The following is a 19,938-nucleotide window of genomic DNA, read 5'->3' as shown; positions in this document are numbered from 1 at the left end:
ATCTAACCGTTCATATTCTCTTGTTCATCACAATACCCACTGAGGCCTTTGCCCTCATCAGTAAAAACACTAAATTACACTTATACCCACACAGTATCGTATAGTAACTCCAATTTATTCTCATGAACTCAAAAAGACTATAGCGTCGAATATAATTAGTCCACTTTTTTTCTTGACGCTGGCCCTGCAGCCATGTGAGCTGAGCACTCACGCAACACTTTTACTCACGAAGACCAGCGTTCACAAACGTTCGAAAGTCAAACACAACTATTCACTAGCGCTCATACCCGTGTACACTCGCGTTCATACTCGCGGGCACTCAGCAGCTGTGGCGTGCGTTCACAGAGGCCTAAAAACATTCAAGTTCATTCGTGTGCCTCACTCCCCACGTCAATCATTTCTCAACTCTCTTCAACTCAAGCACATTGTCACTTACAGTCGCACTGACGCCTGTAAAATGAATCCATGAGTAGGTGCAGTCGTAAATATTGCAACAACGTATGTCTGTGCAGACAAATCCGGAACTAGGCGTGCGCAGCAAAGTAGCTGAGAAGCTGGAACCTTAGCTAACATTTTATGTAGTTGACTGCCACCATTTACCTATCTTCTAGGGCTTCACCTATAAAATACAAATGTATTCGATGTGCAAAATAGTGGCGCTGCATTCATCCTTAGGAGATGATTGGTTACGGTAGTGGAATCAGTATTCTTTCTTAGGATAAATGTTAGTGATTATACATTATGAATTCTTTTTCATGTTGGTGAAACCAACGAGACAGATACACGATCGCGTGATATGTTCATCTGGAGAGTCTTTATTTTCTTCGTTATCTTTCCATAACAGGGACATCTGTTTGTGTTCGCTTCTGCTTCCCACTGATATGGCCGCACTTTTGATATGTATAATTGTAGAAATTCAGAAAATAATCAAGATTAATGGCTGCTCATATTACCGTTATACGCCACATAATTTTGAAGCTTCTTATTTACCCTACAGTATGGTAGTGAACTTCCACATATTTGTGAAAATCTCGCTGCACTGTCTGGTTTCTCTGGCGAATGATGTTCCATAGAGTGTTAATTGTCTAATTGGACAAAGCAGCCGAGCGCATGTAAACAAACAACGTTGTATCACCAACGGTCACCATGTTTTTCTGTTTGCGCAATATGATGTGGCGCGAGAAGTCCACCTCGTTCACGTTAGCGAATTCTCCAATCATTCCTGTCAAGTAGACGTCAGCTATCCAGAAGTACGGGACATGAACTGCAGTGCTCACGATGGGAGACAACACAGCATGCTTCATGATGAAGGCCTCTCCAACACAGTAGGCAGGGTACACGGCAGACGTGTACTCCTCTTTGCTTACGTACCACTGATCACTCCGTTTTCTCTGTGGAGGTACGTTTCTGTAAACGATGCAGTGGATGCCGCTTAGCCACATTACAGTGCTGCTTGCGTAAAAAGATAAGGCGTAGACCTTAACCAATACATCATCGTCCATCTTGACAAGAGTAAGTGCAGCATCAAGAGGGCAGTTATCAAGAACCCATTCAGCAGCAAGAAGAAACTTCAGGGAGAAATTGCTGCGGCTCTCTGTGATGTTCACGACAAGAAGGTCTCCCTCGCGATTAACTTCCTCTACAAGCACCCACTGTTCTTCCGGTTTAGCCGAGGAGCCAACAAAAAAATAATACTGGAGTTCATTGAGGACTGAACAAAAGGATCGCCGATTGTCTTCCGAAGCAACTGACGCTTTTCGAGGTTATTTGTAGCGGTATCTATAACATAGAGTATCCTATAGGACTTGGATCACTGCACACTGTCAATGTCTTCCAGCCATATGCTGCTCTTGACGTCAAGTTTCCTTTCCTGTTGCTTGGTGTACCTGTCATGAGACTATTCCGTTGAAATGCCTTCAACATTCATGCACCATAGCCCCTAAAAATCACCACAACGAAGTGGACATCAATGACGGCGTAGAGGGTGATGTAAAGCTTCGTACGAAAGGGGCCAGTCATCGAAATTTTCAAAATGCTGCTCCTCTCTGTCTTCGGTTGAGCTCCAGCAGTCTTGGAGGTGATCATTACGCAGTCCCGCATTCTTTGTTATCACAAATAAAAGCTGCAAGCATCGATACTGCAGTAAGATATCGCCTCTATGACGCGCGCAGGTTACGTGCACTGTCTGGGTTACTCCGTGAAAAGTTGACTTTTTCCTCGGGCTAAGAAAAATACAAGCATAAAACGGAGCCACCTGCGGCTTCTTCTACGTCAATGAAGCACTCGTCAAATGCTTTGCGAGACAACAAAAGAAATCATGAGCTTTCTACATTTCAGCTGCACAATGCGTTTTATCTTCGTCTATTCGGAGGGAAGCGAATAGTGGAGGTGTTGTCCGGCAGAGTTTTCCATTTACTTCAAGCAATTCTTTCTGCGAAAAAAACAGGAGTTATTAAATGTTACCTAGACACGTAGTTCGACATTGTGTCGCGCCTCTTCAATATTGTGTCACTTGTCAGAGAAAGGCAGCAGTTGCTGATATAACACTAAGTGTGTTTAAGTATGCCCCGCTTACGCACATGCCTCAGTTCAAAAAACACTGCACCTGGAGTATAAAAGGACGTCTACAAGTAACGAGCTATCACGTAGGCCGCATTTTTCAACAAGAATATCAGTAACTAACTAGAGAATGCAGGTTTGTTAATGCGAAAGCATTAGATGTTCCATTACGCCAAAATCAAGCGGCGTCGGCGCCAAAGTACCGAATGGTTGTACCAAAAATGACCGACGGCGCAAACAGTAAAAACACGCCGAAAAATGCTAGGATTGACGTCAAGCTTCTCAGGTGGGTTCCTGCAGACAAAATAAATTAATGGGTTTGAAAATAAAATTATGGCGGCCAAAAGGTGTGCCTATGCGTGCGACATTGTACATGTCAGGTCGCACCATTCTGGTTGACTAAACGGGTGGCTTAGTGCCAGCGTCGTTGGGCACGTGACGGCCGAGCCAATGGAGACGGAGTGGCGCCACATCATGTGTGTATAGGATGAGCCCTGATGCCTCCGAATGAAATGCATCGAGCGAAAACACTTCACCAAAGAGACTATAATGCTTTCCCACACGTAAACCGTCTCTACCTAATTTTGAAAGGAATATTTATTGTTTGTAAAGGTGTACGTGCTGACAGCTTTTATACTACTACTTCTAATTAATCAAAGCTACGTAGCATTCACGTAACTGGAATTCTACGCGCGAATACTTCAGCTAGCAATGAGGACTGTTGAAATGAACAGGAGGGAAAGAGAACCATGCGAGCCGGGAATCGAAACTGCAAGTGATTTGGCAGCCAGCGTCCTTAATCGATATTATCGCAACATTATTTGTAGACTTTCTTCCTCAAGCTACCTATAGGGCATTCATTGATGTCGTTGACCAATTAACTTTAATTTTGATTAGCTCCAGCAATCTTTGAACGTTGCCTACATGTATGTAGAATGCATTAGCTCTTCGATCTACAGAGGCGCGACATAGCACGCGTACCTATCAGTTTTAGTTAACATCACTGTTAGCCGCTTTGCTCATTTAACCACTCTATTTTGCTGACGTTAGGAGTGACTTATTCTACCAACGCTGTGTTATGATATTTAATGGAATTCGGTAAAAAAAAAAAACTTGACGCTACATACTTTTTTATTAGTCAGCCTGCACTCGCGTCATGCTGAAAGACCTGGCCTGTGTACTGTGACCTTTAACGATTAGCCTTTCGAAAGCTGTTCCAGAAGGCATCCAGGGATATTCACAGCAGGCTTCAACCGTTAACGAGTCCTCTTTTCTAGCTTGCAGGACTGCCCGAGTCGTCATTTTCCACGATATGTTTTGACACGATCATGCCTACAGCAACACTAATGTATCGCTCAGAAACTGCGCCAAAGACGGATCACGTTATTGAAAACGACACACATTGCCCCATTCTTGTCCGCGCATCCCTTTTCAGCTTCAATTTGTCGTGCTCCTTTTAAGCACAGTTTCTATTGTGCAGCTAAACCAGCCATTCAGCGTTCCATCATCGGCACTCATTGCTTGTTCAAATTGGACCTTACTTTAAATATTTCACAGACGTGGTATTCGTAGTGGAATTGTTATTCTTAAGAATTTGCGCACAGTGTCTTGTAGCCATTTATCGATATCTCTTAGTTTTTCACCCTACTTGGTTCACGGGATAATTTGTGTTCTCTGCAGAGCACTGGCCTCCTGTGTTGAGTGAACTGGATTTAAAACAAGCTGTCGGAACAACTTAGGTCTTTGTCCATCTTACACTGGGCCAGTGCCGTTGTTCGTTGAACCACGTTGACACCCGCGTGAGTCGCCAGGTACGCGCCGCTCTTGGGCGACAGTAGCGTACCGTAAGATTTACCCGGTACTCTGCGGAATTGAACCCGCGTATTATGTATGCTAACAATATCGTCTGAATTGATATTCAAGTACGCTCCACGCGCGGACTTCCATCAGTGCCGCTAGATGGTGCATCGTGTCTAGTGGAAAGCGCAAGAAACGAGCTCCGCAGATTGTGCGCCTCATGCAGGACACACTTCGGCCTAGCCAATAGTATCCGATTGCAGCATTGAGTGGACTCCTAGCACAACCGCTAGTTATTACTTAGCTTACGTTTACTTCAACTTATATTGCCACTACAGCTACGAGTCTTACACTTCGTGTAATATTCTACCATGTTGCTATCGCATTCTTAGCTTCGCCCTTATAGCAAAAGTATAAATTTTTAAAATTAATTCTGTGGTTTTTTGCGTCAAAACCACAATGTCGTGATGACCACTGGATGCCATGGATTGCTCGATTACTATGGAACGAGAAGAGATAGGAAAGTGACGCAAGTGGCATTCTACAGCTTAACCATAAGTGCATTAATGATAAAGAGTTCAAAATGTTTGCAGTACTATGAGGAAAGTAGCGGATTTGGAGGCATTACTTTCTGAATCACCCTCGTGTATATTGCTAGGACATATTTTTGAAAATATTTTAAATATTGAATGTGTTTAGCTGGCATGAAAACGCAGAAAAGGCCAGGAAATTTTCCATTTCGATACCCGTTCGCGTTCTTAATGAGCATGTTTTTTAAAGCGATACAAACCTTCTCCTTCAGGAAACACACCATTACTTGCCGTCAAAGGATGAAGCCTATCGTGGCGCTGCATTATAAAGGCTTTACGTACTATGGACAAATATGCTTCTTCTCTGGAATTGACCCCCTAAATTCTTATTTGAATTTGCTGTAAAATATCCCCCCCCCCCCACAATATCCCCCACGCACTACAAAACATCTCACCACATCCTCCCATAGTTCGCTCTTTCAAAGCTACTTTATCTGCTTCAAAGATGCTTTATCTCATACATCGGGTGCATCAGTGAACACTTAAAAAAATTTTTAAAGTTGCACAATTCACAATTATAGTCCATGAGTAGGTCCACTCGAATAAGTGTACATTACTTACACAAAATAAAATTGCTAATCGTCTAATAAAAAAAAACGATTCACTAATTAAGTTTTCCCCCAGTTCCGTGACGCACATATTCTAATTTACGAATTCACCTGGGAGTTCTCAAGCCAGATCTTACCCTTACCCTTACATGTTACGTTTAGGTTGGGGATAAAGACAATCGTTCCGCTGAATCACACGCAAAAAATCTGGAACTACTGTGCTCCTATAATTGTAAATGGTACTATTTCTTGTTTTACTATTTTAGTTAGAGTCACTCGAACGGAAGGGTGAAGAAAGTTCTTCCCCTGTGCTGCTTAGAAAGTGCAAGCCAATGTGCGCTGTTATTTCTTGTGGCAAAAGAGCGAGTATCAATATTAAAAGAACACGCTGTCATAATTTAGGCAAGTATGCCAAAAAGAAAGGCCATGCAAGAAAGTAGAACGTTTTCGGGCTTAACATCTTCAACAAGCAACTAACATAAATTGCGCGAGAACTTCCAAGCGAGGAAATAGTTAGGAAAGTAAAACTTTTTTTAGCAGGCAGTTCATGTGTTCTTTTTTTTGTTTGTGTCTTTCAGACGACATATAACCACAGGTGCAGACCTGCAGTAATTTGTGTAAACGAACGCAAAGTTTTGTGAATCTAGCCAAACACATTTGTCGGAAATGTATATGCCCCTTATAAAATAAGTTGAATCAGAAGCTTTAACTTTAAGTACAGGCTAAGAAGAACAAGAAGTTTATGGTACGGCGCTTTTGAAGTGTTTCAGCCAAATTGATAAAGCAAACGCGTTGCAAGAGTTCCATTTCCCGAGCTCAGCGAAAGATAAACACCGCGAAGACTTACAGGTTTTAAAAAAACAAAAGCTCAGTAATTCATTTGCGGCGAGGAATGATAGGCCCTGATTACGGACCCACGCAGTACGTAGGCAATAAGGAGGCGCAAAGTGACATCGCCCGGATTTCGCAAAGGCGATCCGACTGTGCGCCCAGTTAATCGAGGCGAGGAGATTATCTTCATTTTCTTCTGCGGTACTCGCACTTTTTTGCATCGTTCATAGTTGCTTTAAAGTTACTTTTATTATTATTTTGTTGCGCGTGAAGAAATGTTTAATGTCCCGTTTGGGGGCAGCAGTGCTTGCTTCATTTGGCAGCTTCAGTTGCAAATGGAGAAGAGCTGGTCTGAAAATAGAAGTCATTTCGCTTCGCTTGAGAAGAGGGCTGGAAGCAGTTGATTGAAGGAACTAATATATCTGGTAATGGAATGGCGGGTTAATCAAGCGAGCTCAGCAGGGCACTGAAGTTCCAGCGTTAGGTATTTTCGCCGATAAAGTGAAAGAAATGTCGTCTCTAGAGTTAATCACTCCAGGCTTTTCACACGCGAAAAGCTAAATAAACATATCTACCAGAGGGCACTACGTCAATGCCCGTCATGGCACTTCAGGAAAATACGTATTCCAAGTATGGGCAGGGCTGCTTACCACGCTGGTAGCACAATACCTTTACATACAGTGGATCGTATCAGCGAGTGGACATGTAAGAATATATCAAATTGTTATACGTAGTGTTCACGCTAGTTTCTACTTTAGAGCTTTCCGCTCCAATAATCTCCACAAGCGCGTGGCATTCAGCAATTGTGAAAATAGAAGCCACGTACTGGGCAGTACAGTTCAGTAAAGGGTTGATCTTGGATAGTTGACTAAGCTCAATGGTGAAAACAGCGCAGTAGACGCAGACTAGCTTGAGCATGCCACCAACGCTTGTGTCATGCGCTCGCTAGTCTGCTTACTGTAGGCTTTTTTTCATTATGAAGATAGTACATAGTGTCATGTGCTGGAATCTCTTCGAAGTGGGGAACGCTCAGTGCAAAATCTGTTTCGAAGAACGAGTGACCAATATCAAATAGAGGGATGGTTACGGTATTCGTGTTCATGTAAAGAAAGTACACTTACTTGCAGTGGGGAAAAAAGAAGCAGGGGTGGAATTCACCAATGTGCGCCGTTCATACGCAATTTCTTAGCCCACAAAGTTCTTACGCTATGGTAAGGGTGCAATCAAAGCGGCAGCAAGGGAGCGGGGCGAGGGGAGGCTGAGGTGAGGAAGGGACACATACGTCTGCAGCCGTAATGGAAGAACGACTCAGTGTCTGTGGGGGGTGACAAGTGGGAAGGAAGATGATAGAATAATGGAGGAATTATTACATGGGGAAGGTGGCATCCTTTAGCGCCACTGGCAGCGGGCGGCAGCCAACCCCTAAAATCTGCTGGAGAGCGAGGTGTCTTGAGCAAGTCGAGAATTGCCTCTAAAACGTGGCTTCGGAGTGGGATGGGAAAAATTGGTTCCGCGATGGTGGAGATAGGGAGGCCTTGCTGGCGGAGGGTAAAGCCATTCCGCTCTGTGTGCTGGGAAGTGACACAGGAGGTGCTCCAGTGTTTCATCTGCACCGCAGTCTGTGCAGGCACGCGAGAAAGGCCCTTCCAAGTCGGTTCTTGCAGGCAGCGGGCCAGCAGCAGCCAACTTGAATTCTCAGCAGGAGCGTCGGCTCCCTTCTGAAAGCCTCGATCCGGGAGCACTTAGCAAAAGCCGTCGAAGCGCATGACCCGATGAGCCAGAGGAAACTAGTGCATTGCTTGCTGCCATTGAGTACTTGTGAGCCCGCTTGGCCAGTGCGTCTACTTCATCGCTATCTGGTATCCCTACTTGGTAGGGAAGCCCACTTACGGCGTTGTATGAAAGTGAAAAGGAATCTAAGCTCGGAATAAAGGATAAGGAAAGAAAGAAGCGTGGTCAAATAATAACATGATTGTTCATATTGAGCCTGCAGTTGCGGCTTTATATTCACGGAAAATTACTATACACTCATTCTCGACAACTTCCTTTTCCGGGCGTCCGATACAGCGGCGACAAGGGTAACCGCGCTCAGCCGTTAACCGCACCGCCGTCTAAAGAATGGCAGTGGAAGTGCCCCGCATTTTTCTCACCTTCCTGCGAGGGAAATGGCTGATGGATACACGGTGACACATTTGGCATAGAAGGAGGCTGTCAGACAGACCGATTGCCGCCAGCTCGGCCCTGCTAAACCCCTCCTGTAGCAACATCGCCACCATCACCACCGTAATGTTACAAAGCGAATAGATTTCGAAACTAATTACGGAAGGAAAAAAATTGGAGGACGCTTAAGCTTCGCCTTCAAGAGTGGAACGCAATAGCGTTATCGCACTCCGTTCGCACCGCCTACTCAAACGCACTACGCCAACCAAACGTCGCGATCGGCACAGATAGCCGGGCCCCGACGCGCCATGAAGGCGGACGCGATCATGGGGCGAGTGGCGCGCCACGTGTCGGGGCAGCGCCGTACATTGCGATGAGGGGGTCTTCTGTGTTTGCCGCAAGATGGCTCTGCGTGTGCGCAGATGAAATGTAGCGGAAACGTACTTCGCTACTCGGGAAACTGCCACTTCTGTAAGTTACATGGTCATAATTACCGATATACACCGCAGTATAACGTTCTACGGCACGTTTCTAAGGCAACACCGCATTCACTAGAGGCGATTTTGTCACGCTTTGAAGGAACGAACTCGTGGCTAAGTGGTAGCGTCTCCGTCTCACACTCCGGAGACCCTGGTTCGATTCCCACCAGCCCATATTGCAAAATGTTTTTTATTTATGAAGTGCCTTCTGGGATTTATCTCTCACGGCCAACGCCGCTGACGCCAACACCGGCTTTTCTGCGACACGAGCTCCTTAACGCTATCGCGTTAAAAAATCACCGCCCAACTACTCCGTACAGATGGTCAACCAGCGAAGCCGATACCTGCGGCCCGTGTTTGTCACTGGGTTGATACCTACGGTTCATTGAAGTTTAATTGTTCGTTACGTCATCGTGTGTCTTAATGAGGTTACACACACGTTCGGCTGCGACGGAGAGATGGACGTCAGTCACGATATGCCCGCAGTATGCCGTTGTCGCTTGCGTTCGTTGTCTCGAGTTTTCTCGGCGGCTGGTCGGCAGCATCCGGCCGCCATTGACGCTTGCGATTCTTCAAAATTAATTGTTTGAAAATTAAATCTGGACGTCACGTAGTATAATGAATGGCTCATACCCCCGTAAACGTGACCTACGACGACAGGAGTGAAATTCTACGCCAAAATTATGAGCGACAACGGGGCCAGCTGCGGAAGAGGACGACGAACGAAGAACGCGGGAGCCGTGGCACGCGAGCGCGTTCGCATGGTTGCCCCGACGGGCACGAACGAGCTAGCTGTGGAAGAAGTCGAATACGCTCGAGCCATTGCTGATAATGATAGCTTTATGTACACAAGCGCGGACGAATTCATTTTCGTTCCGCCCAGCCGTATAAAGCTTCGCTTAAAAAAATACAACTGCATAACAAAATAGTTCATATAGTCTCGAGACAACACGAGGTAGCACCTGCGCGTTCATCTGAACGGTATGTAATCGCACTGCACGCGGTTGCAGGCACGGTTCTAATGCCACGCATAAGTTCATTATCGTTCACTCGGCAACATGTATTTTCTAAGGTGCTGGTCGACGGAACGCGCACTGCCTTCACATAGATTTCCGGTCGAGCGCGCGAATAGCTATGAAAGCAGCCATGAAACACAAATGGAGAAAGAAGCCATGGCTACTGACGCTGCCGAATCTATGACAGATGGATTCGCTACGTAACATTCGTAAGTGCAAGTTTCACCGCCTATCGCAGTTTGACGTCGAATCAGTGTGAATCGCTTCTCCTCAGCTGATTAAGAACCGCGTTGCCTCGCACCAAGAGTTCTTTTTGAAGGTTCAAGTGAGCGAATTTCGACAGAGGCGAAATGCGCACCGTGCAGACTCTGCAATCTTGGAGCACGGCAATAAATTATAGGCTCGTGACGTCAAGGCATGTAGCCCCTATAAATACGTCTGTCATCGCCCAAGTGGCACCTCATAAAAGTGAAGGCTAATCAGTCATCTCCACAATGATCAGCGCCAAATTTTCCAGAAATTCCACGTCAAAAGAGCGCACAGCACCGCTCGCGAAGCGCGTAAGAGTTTAACATTCTAGCTGGTCTCAGATCCAGTCGTTTCGAGTTGTGGACTTTGCTACAGTAAGGCACTTTGTTCGGAGGTGTCATTCCATATATAGTATGAGGCCCAGGTGGGGTGGTGGTACTCAAGCAGCAGCAGAAAACACGCGCATGCTGTCTTGCGTTACAAAACGAACTGCAACTCAAAAGCAACAGTGCGTTAAAATTCTGGACAAGCTTTGCATATTGGAAAACATCATTGGCCTCTGTTAAAGGTAATTGCAGTATGAAGGCCTCTGCCAGCGCTATACCATGAACTGCGCTAACTGAAGTCAAGTAGTGCCTGCAGATTACCGGATTTCATTACCTCACCTAAGTTTCTGCCACCTCCTAAAGCACTTCCCATTTCTAAGCAGCCACTGTGTAACTGTAATCCACCACCGGTTACATCATTGCAGCCTTAAGATTTACGTGACGTGCCCAGCTCCACTTCTCCTCTTATTGTCAACATAAACATCGGCGACTACCGCTTGCTTGCTGATAAACACCACTCTCTTCCTGTCCTTTAGCGTTACGCTTAACATTTTTCGCTCCATCGCTGGTTGCGCGGCTCTTAACCTGCTTTCAGGCTGCTTTGTTAGCCTCCAAATATCTGTACCATATGTTAGTGCCGAAATAACGAAATGATTGTACACTCCCAATTTCAACAATAGCTGTAAGCTCCATGACCAGTCGTGATTTGATAATGCCTACCATGTGCATTTCAACCAAATTTTATTACTCTGAATTTCCTTCTTGTGATAATAGTCCCCTTTGAGCAAATAACTTAGATTAACGTACTCCTGCACAGATCATAAAGGTTGACTGCCAATAAACTGTTTTCAGTAGAAAGTCTTCTTAGTCAGGTTAGTGGAGTTTACTAAATATGTTTTTGGGGAGTAGATGGAACATAGAAAAAGGAAGACACGCAACACACACAAAAGGCGAAAACGTACACGGCGACTTAGTGTCTGTGTGTTTGTGTGTCATTTTCTTTGTATGTCCCATCGAGCACCCAAAAACCATGATGACAAATTATTGCTCACTCGACAGGCTATTGAACCTCACCTTTGTGATGCGAAAATAATCTTAAATGCTAACTTTACATTTTCTCGGTTAAGGCCCTCAATCATGTCTTGCAATGTGTCCCCAGCGTTCATGAAGATAAGAATGGCATGCTGAACATGGTTAAGCTATTGGCCGTCGATACTCTTTCCTAATTCTTCCCAGTGTAATAGCTTGAATACTCTTTCTAAGCATGCAGTGAATAACACTGGAGATATTGTATCTCGTTGACTGACCTCTCTCCTAACCAGTAATTTTCCATTTTCTTGCGGAAAATAAAGCATCTCAAGTCGGAGCTATCACTGACCCCGAGTCCAAGGGAGTCTGAGGAGTTGCGGATACTTGCGCTTTGGTGGACGTTAATATGGCAGTTTCGCATCAATGAAATTTTCTTTTCATTTGTCGGCCGAATGCTTCAAGTACCATGACCTTGAAGTGGAGTTCGTTCAGATCTTCAGCACAATCCATACGATATGCATTTACACCAATAAATACGCACAAATGCTCGAACTTCGTCCAAGTGTACTTAATCAAGTGATAAAACTGTGCGCCACCGGGCGAGCGCAAATATCAGCATGATTCGAGCCACAAAAATGTTGATGTTACTCATACGACGTGGTTTACTTACCGCGCGCAGGGCCGGGAGCGCTTTACCTTTTTGACTTAGCGATACCACGCCACTGTGGCCGGCTTTTTCACGCCGTCATTTCGACTTCACGTCTGCGCAGCAGCCGCGGAGCACCGTAAGACCGTCGCCGACCGGAAGAAAAATGTTGCGCTGAATTCGCAAACGCCACGAAGGCTTTATTAAGTGAGAAGAGGGCGAGGTAGCAAGAACATTGCACGAATAGACTGAATTACATGGGTAACGATGTTCTCTGTGGTCTCGTTTTCACATGACCTGCAGCTGTTACTGGCTTTTCTCATGCACAACAACGTAGTGGCGTTGTTATGAGCTTTATGCTGCGGATTTTTTTTAGCAAAAATAGTCTCCAATGATACGCGTCACTATGGTTATATATATATATATATAGGGTAGCCCCGCTAATGGTAGCCAAGCATGTGTGTGTGCGTGTGTGTGTGTGCTTTTAATGATTTTTAATTATTTTAATGATTTCTTTGAAATCTGATTTTAATGACAGTAGGCGAGAGGTGAAATAATTTGCCGTGGGAAGTCGTAAAAGACGACTAGATGATTGTTCGAATGAAAGTAAAGAAACCTGTGAACAAAAAGATAAAAATCCTTTAATATCTTAAAGAAATCAGTACCTTTATTGTTTATAGTTTTTAACATGCAACAAGACGTTAAGTACAAGAAAAATAAAGAGCTTAGCATCAAGCAGTCAGTTAGCATAAAGTCAGTTAGCGTTTTGTTTCAAAGTGAAGGCTTTTAAAATCCACCTGTGTGCACATGCACCCATACATACATGCATGTATGTATACATACATACATACATACATACATACATACATACATACATACATACATACATACATACATACATACACACACACACACACACACACACACACACACACACACACACACACACACACACACACACACACACACACACACACATACATACATACATACATACATACATACATACATACATACATACATACATACATACATATGCACGTACGCAGGGAGGCCTGTGCAAACTTCCGTTCATGCAGACATCCAACGGCTTCGCAAAAGAATAGATGCTTGCGGTGGCTCCATATTGATTCTGCGGCTATCTACAAAGTGCAAAAGTGGAGTCGCATATTATGGCGTAACCTATTCCCCCCTGCTTCTCATTCTGCGCAAAATTACAAAATGTACAAAGCTATTCGCGTGTGAAAGCAGGTTTTGAACCAATTTAAAGGCTACGTCTCTTTCACCTGATGACTGCGCGGTCTGTAATAATGCAGCCAACAGGTTTTTGTCGCGTTCCGTATTTGTAGGTACCACAGAGATACGATAAAGAGAAAACAACGCTGCTCATTAGGCGCCGTTAAATGCCTGTGTGCGATCGATTAAATTAAGTACGCACTACAAAACATTTGACCATTTCCTCCCATAGTTCTCACTTTGTGTGTTCTGGCTGCTTCAAAGATACCTTGCCATATTCCGGGTGTTTCACTTTCAATAATTTTTAAAGTTGCCTGTGGCCACACAGCAGACAAATTCCGGACATCTGCACCTGCCACGATTCCCTCTTTATAAGCCCACAACAGATAGAAGCTAGCTTATACAGATCTGGAAAACGTATTCGGGGAACCAAATACGCGAACAGATGTTGGCACTACACGCCCCTTAACACTACAAATGTTCTAAAACTTATCCGCAGCACCTTACGAGGCGCGCTGCCAAAACGGGCTTTCTTTTAGGATGCGAAATTTCCGCCCAAAAAGAAACAGTGAAATGACGGGAAGGTTTTTGTTTACAATATTCACGCAAAGAAGAAGGAAATACATGTAGCAACAACACCTAGCTGTAAAGTTAACAAACAGATTTCCAGCACGTCAGAACGTTCGTATATGCGTCCATTCCATTCGTCTACATCTGCAGCTATTCTTTCTTGCTTATTTTAGTTTGTAATCCCGAGAACTGTATTGCGACCACGGCGGCAACACAGCCGCCAATTGTTTACAAGCGCGAAATGTCCAAACCATGTCTGACTGATCGAAGAAGGCACCAGTGTAGGTTAAAGGAAGCATACAATTCCCAACTTTATAGCGTTTACGGCCGCAACATTCCCAGAAAAACCACGGAGTCAGTTTCCCCCCCCCTTCAATTACCTCCTTCTCATTAGCTCTATTATAAGCGCTGTCCAACGCTAAAGAAAGGGTTGAGACACCATTGGGAGCTTTCAAGGTCGCTCCCGTTGCGCGAGGCTAAAAGCGGCATCGATACGGCGACAGGACTCACCATTCTGGATAACCACGAGCGCTAGCTTTCCGACGCCAAGAGACATGCAGACGCGACGAACGAATGATACGCGGCCCGGGGCCTCCCGGTAACTGCTGAAAACTTTTGCCTTTTTATTTTTACTCGCAAGTGTTAAGTGCTGTTCAATTTCAGCGAAAATATACCGTGTACCTAGGCGCGTTCAAGACCGCACGCGTGCGTGAGATTCGGGAAAAAAGATGTCAGGACCAGGAAGAATTGATACTTTATTGTGCAACACGAAATCATTACGAAAAGGGCTTTACATATATATACAAGCAAAACCCGAGAAGGGCGGACAAATCAGCGGATCTCTTAGGCACGTTGGGCCCTCTGGGCCTCGCATTTCGGCGGCAAGGTAGCCTAAACGCCTGCGGGATTATCTTACTGAGCTATGTCATAAGCTCGGTTGCGGTAGTCGGAACTTCAAATCCTCCCCCCGCCCTCTTTTTTTTTAAAATCTACGATGGTGTGTCTGCGTATGACATCCTCCAGTGCACTACATCTGCAGGCTTGGAGTGGTGCCTGACACCAGCTAAAGATGCCGGGAGCGAGTGGGGCTATACTAATCCAGGTACAACCAAATTAGGAAGGCCCACTAAGCTTGAACAAAGACACTCCCTCACCAGAACTGGAATTAGCCTCCCTAGTGCAGTATTCGGCTAGAACCTCCCCGTTGATATCTACAATTAACTCACGGCCCTCAGTCCCCAGCAGCTGCGAAGCACCTGTCCAAGGCGGCGGTGAGACCTTTAACGCAGCAGAGGGTGGTGAGAATCTCTGGGTCTGGAAAAGCCGCCAATGGAAACTGACCCTGTCAACTTTTAATTGCCGAACTCTGTCGAGTGAGGCTAGCTTAGCAGTAATGTTCAAGGAACTATCAGACATTGTTTGGCATATTATCGGCCTTAGTGAGATTAGAAGAACTGGTGAGGCTTATACGTTGCTGAATAACAATCATGTCCTCTGCTATAGAGGTTTCTCTGATAAGTAGCAATATGGAGTAGGATTCTTAATCCATAAGGACATAGCGGGCAACATTGATGAATCCTACAACATTAATGAGAGGGTAGCCGTAGTCGTAATTACACTTAATAAGAATTATAAGTTAAAGGTAGTACAAGCCTACGCTCCAACATCTAGCCACGACGATGAGGAAGTAGATCAGTTTGATAAAGATGTTGAATTAGCGATGAGAAAAGTGCAAACTCGGTATACAGTAGTAATGGGTGACTTCAATGCAAAAGTGGGGGAAAAGCAGGCGGGTGAAAAGGAAATTGGCAACTACGGCTTCGATTCTAGAATTGCTAGAGGAGAGATGCTGGTAGAATTCGCAGACAGGAATAGTCTGAGAATAATGAACACGTTTTTGAGGAAGCGTAGAAACAGAAAGTGGACCTGGAAAATCCATAATGGTGAAACAAGGAACGAAATTGATTTCATACTTTCTGCCGATCCCAACATAGTGCAGGATGTAGAAGTGATAGGTAGGGTAAAGTGCAGTGGTCATAGGTTAGTGAGGCTAGGATTCACCTGAATTTAAAGAGAGAAAGAGCAAAATGGGTGAAAATCAAACAGGTCAACCTTGAGGCAATAAGGTTAAAAGCAGACAAATTCAGGCTGATACTTGCCAACGAATATGCAGCCTTAGAACAAATAGATGATGATGACATAGAGCTAATGAATGAAACCGTAACGAGGCTGGCTTCAGAGGCAGCAACTCAAGTGGGAGGCAAGGCACCAAGGCAACCAGTAGGCAAGCTCTCCCAAATAACAAAGGACCTAATAAAGAAACGGCAAAGAATGAAAGTGTCCAACTCAAGAGGTAAGATAGAATTCGCGGAACTATCACAACTGATTAACAAGGCGAAAATAGGTTATATTAAAAATTATAACGTGACAAACAGTGAGGACGCCGTAAAAAATGGTCGCAGCCTGAAATCAGCATGAAGTAAACTTGGGATAGGAAAAAGCAAGATGTATGCACTGAAAGATAAGCAGGATAATATCATCAGCAATCTCGAATGTGTAATAAATGAAGAGGAAGAATTCTATACTAACCTGTACAGTACCCAGAGGACTCAGGAGAATTTCATTCGGGACGATAATGAACAGGATACAGAAACTCCTCCTATAACTAGAGATGAGGTCAGAAGGGCTTTGCAAGACATGAAACGGGGAAAAGCGGCAGGAGAAGATGCCATAACAGTCAATTTAATCAAAGATGGAGGAGACATACTGCTTGAAAAACTTGCGGTGCTCTATACGAAATGTCTGTCAACTGCAAGGGTCCCAGAAAACTGGAAGAATGCAAACATTATACTAATCCACAAAAAGGGAGACATTAAAAAACTGAAAAATTATTAGTCTATTAGCTTACTCCCAGTATTAAATGAGATATTTACCAAAATATTCTCCAATAGGATGAGGGCAACACTGAACTTTAGTCAACCAAGAGAACAGGCGGCCTTCAGGAAGGGATTCTTTCCAATGAATCACATCCATGCCATTAATCAGGTTATCGAGAAATCCGCAGAGAACGATAAGGGTCTCTACATGGCTTTCATGGATTACGAAAATGCATTTGATTCAGTCGAGGTACCAGCAGTCATAGAGGCATTGCGTAATCAAGGAGTACAGACCGCTTACGTAAATACCTTGGAAAATATCTACAGAGATTCCTAAGCCACTTATGTTCTACACAAGAAAAGTAGGAAGATGCCTATAACGAAAGGAGTGAGACAAGGAGACAGAATCTCTCCAATGGTACTCACTGCGTGTTTGGAAAACATATTCAAGCCATTAAAATGGGAAGGTTTGGGAGTAAGGATCGACACCGAATACTGCAGAAACATTGGGTTTGCCGAAGACATTGTCTTATTCAGCAACACTGCATACGAGTTACAACAAATGATTGTGGACCTTAACAGCGAGAGTGTAAGAGTGGGGCGGAAGATTAATATGCAGAAGGCACAGATAATGATGAATAATCGGGCAAGGGAACAAGAATTCAGGATCGCCAATCAGCCTCTAGAGTTTGGGAAGGAGTACGTTTATCTAGGTCAACTAACCACAGGGAGCCCTGACCATGAAAAGGAAATTCACAGAAGAATAAAATTGGGTTGGATCGCATACGGCAGACATCGTGAACTCCTGACTGGAAGCTTACCGTTATCGTTGAAAAGGAAGGTATGCAATCCGTGTATTTTACCGGTGATGACATATGGGGCAGAGACTCGGAGACTGACAAAGAAGCTTGAGAACGAGTTAAGGACTGCGCAAAGAGTGGTGGAACGAAGAACGCTAGGCAGAACATTAAGAGACAGAAAGAGAGCGGTTTAAATCAAAGAGCGAACGGGAATAATTCTAATTCTAATTTTAATTCTAATTCTAATTGACATTCTAATTGACATGAAGGGAAAAAAATGGCGCTGGGCCGGTCATGTAATGCGTAGAGCAGATAACCGCTGTACCATTAGGGTGACAGAATGAGTACCAAGAGAAGGGAAGCGCAGTAGATGACGACAGAAGACTAAGTGGTGCGACGAAATTAGGAAATTTGCGGGTACTAGTTGGAATCGGCTCGCGCAGGACAGGGGTAATTGGAGATCGCGGGGAAAGGCCTTCGTCCTGCATTCAGTGGACACAAAATAGGCTGATGATCATGATGATGACTTACACAGAGTGAAGTTCATAATCGAGTAATTACCAACATTAACTAATTAGGTTTTCCACTAAATAGCTGATGGCACATATTCCAATTTACAAATTTGACGGGGAGTTCTCAAGCGGCATCAACTGGGAATGAATTCTCAGAATGACACCAGGGGTCGCATTGTGTAACGGATCTCCAAGTCCGTTACGTCTGGGTCACGCCACTCGCAGAAATAGTTGAACTTCGTGGCGCGAGGGAGACCACTGAACGAGCGGTGCTCTGCCGCAACGTCACGTCATCATTTTTGTTTGTTGTTTGAGAACGATATAGTAATCGAAGGGTGTTGCTAGTTTTGTAAAAATATTTATTTTTATGCAGCACTAGCACATTTTTAATTTCCAGTAGCAACTGTGAATTTCCGAAGTGGAGAGCTCATGGTATAATTTTATCTGCGTTGTCCTTTTTTTTTTTTTTTTGTCGCTAGGTGGTGCGCCGTACGTTAAGCAATGAAAGTGGTTCTCTTCGTGTAGGCGGCGGCTCTAATAGGATTTTGTTTAGCCGTGCCAGAGCGTCTAAGGCGGACGATTGCGGGATGAGAGTTCCGTCCACACAGCGCACAACTTCGAGACAACTGCCGCGGTGAAGGAAGCCTTCTTGACTACGGCTTTCTCTTCTTTTCCCTCAACCGTAATGACCCCAGCGGCGGTGGTAACGATGCGACCGACTGACAGTTGCAACAGCCAAATAGCTTTTACATTCCAGGCGCACTGCTGAAACCAACCAATGATAAAAAAAAAAGAGAGAACAGCGCGCATAGCACTTACGTCACAGTGTCAACGCTACTAAATCTGGTTGCGCGCGATGTTCTAGCTCGTCGAAAATCTATCGCACTCTGTATTTGGAGAGCCTAAAATACTTTGCCTTCGGAACTCTCTTTCGCTCATGTCGAATGCGTTGCGCTGTAGCCTATCGTCACGTCGCTGTCTTAGGCCAACGATCAGCAGCGAAACAATCAAAGAAGCCACCATCGGCGTCTCTCTCGTCGCACCGGCCAGCGTGAGACTAGCAGACTGCCACGGTTGCCCTAGCAACCCTCGAGATCATGTTCGCGATCACGCACTACCCTGGAGCGAACCACTTCTCCGCGGTCCCGCTTGTAGCAGACGACCGGTTCACTGCCCACGCGATTTACAACCTGTGTGACGACAACAAAATTTGTAGCCACGCCTACCAGAGATGGCGACAACGAAGCGTTGATCAATGGCGTTGTGAGAGAGAACTGGTTCCAAAGCGAACCGTTACAGCATACGGCCCCAGTTTTGAAATATGGATTCCCGAATTTTGCGGGAGAATGCATTGGCGTTCCAGTTACTTTTGTGCTTCAATGAATAAAACGACGTTTTGTTAAGAAAGTAGTTGCAACGACAGTGCATTCTTACCATAAGTTTGACGGCGCATATCGCGTAAATGGCGTCGTTCACACAATTATGTCCAAGCGCATATGCCTTGCAGTCTTACGTGGTAGAAATTGTACATTGCAATATGTGCCATAAGCTATAATTACTTAACAACTGAATTAGTGAATGTTTGGTAATTGCTCAATTATGCATCTGTTTTTTTTTTTTTTTTGCATGTCTCTTCGAGTAAACAACCTCATGAACTAGAATTGTGCTATCTGTCACAGAAAACCTTGAAAAAAAAATTTATCAGCGATGCTCT

The sequence above is a fragment of the Dermacentor andersoni genome, chromosome 3, assembly GCF_023375885.2.
Source record: "Dermacentor andersoni chromosome 3, qqDerAnde1_hic_scaffold, whole genome shotgun sequence".
Lineage (NCBI taxonomy): Eukaryota > Metazoa > Arthropoda > Arachnida > Ixodida > Ixodidae > Dermacentor > Dermacentor andersoni.
Note: the sequence above shows the minus strand (reverse complement) of the source record.